Below are 1,012 nucleotides of genomic sequence, written 5' to 3'. Positions count from 1 at the left end.
ATACTTTCCTTCAGTTTCGTCAGAGAATAAAATAGCATGTGGCGTGGGACTTGCTGGTCTACGTGGCCTAGTTTCTGTTTGTTGCATGTAGTCAGCTCACTACTGTGTACGCGTCCCACGCTACATGCTATTCTATTACCCTTTGTCATTGAGTTGTTACAGAGGCCGGATGTACTTGATATCATCTTGATATTAATATATTACCCTTTGTCAAAAAATCAACGCGTAGTTCACCTCCCCAGAACAGTTACGCAGAGGCAGGCAAGTGATTTTCTCGAAATCGTCCCACTTTACCATGTTGATCAATGCATGTTCTAGCTGCTAGGTCCGATACTTTTCTTCAGTTTCATCAGAGAATAAGATAGCATGTAGCGTGGGACTTGCTGCTCTACATGGCCTAGTTTCTGTTTGTTACATGTAGTCAGCTCACCACTGTGTACGCGTCCGTGGGATGGCACGAAACTAAGGCAGACATGTCGTCTTAGTGGGCAACGAGAGATTGACCATCCGATGGCACGGCCTTTAGATCGGTCATGGCACTGGCAGGTAGTCTAGGATCTTTCTGTTGGCTTGTGCTCTATAAATAAGAGCCAACAAAGTTGGTGCACTGCCAACTGCCGGTACCCTGACTGCTTGCTATTGCATCTGTACAACTCACCTTGTGCTGCCATGCACATACGTATTTTTCAAAATTAATAGAGGTGAAGAAATTGTTGAACAAGAACAACCATCGGCTTATCCCACTTCTAATGCTCTAGCATTGGTTGATAACTAGTAGTCAACCCGTGCATTCGCACGGGCTAGTTTAATAACCAATGATTATGACTTTACCTAAATTATTAAACATGGGATAAAGCTTTGGAGCCATAACTCATTTACTGGGACTTGGAAAATTGGGACGTGCCAAATTTCTATTAGAACAGCTCCATCATGTCATATGACCACTTAGGTTTATTATCCGTTGTCGTGAGTACACAGGTTTTATATTCAAGTCTTATTACTGTTATGATTT

The sequence above is a fragment of the Triticum dicoccoides genome, chromosome 4A, assembly GCF_002162155.2.
Source record: "Triticum dicoccoides isolate Atlit2015 ecotype Zavitan chromosome 4A, WEW_v2.0, whole genome shotgun sequence".
In the NCBI taxonomy this organism is placed as follows: domain Eukaryota; kingdom Viridiplantae; phylum Streptophyta; class Magnoliopsida; order Poales; family Poaceae; genus Triticum; species Triticum dicoccoides.
The sequence above is the reverse complement of the archived record's forward strand: the minus strand, read 5'-3'. Positions refer to the sequence as shown.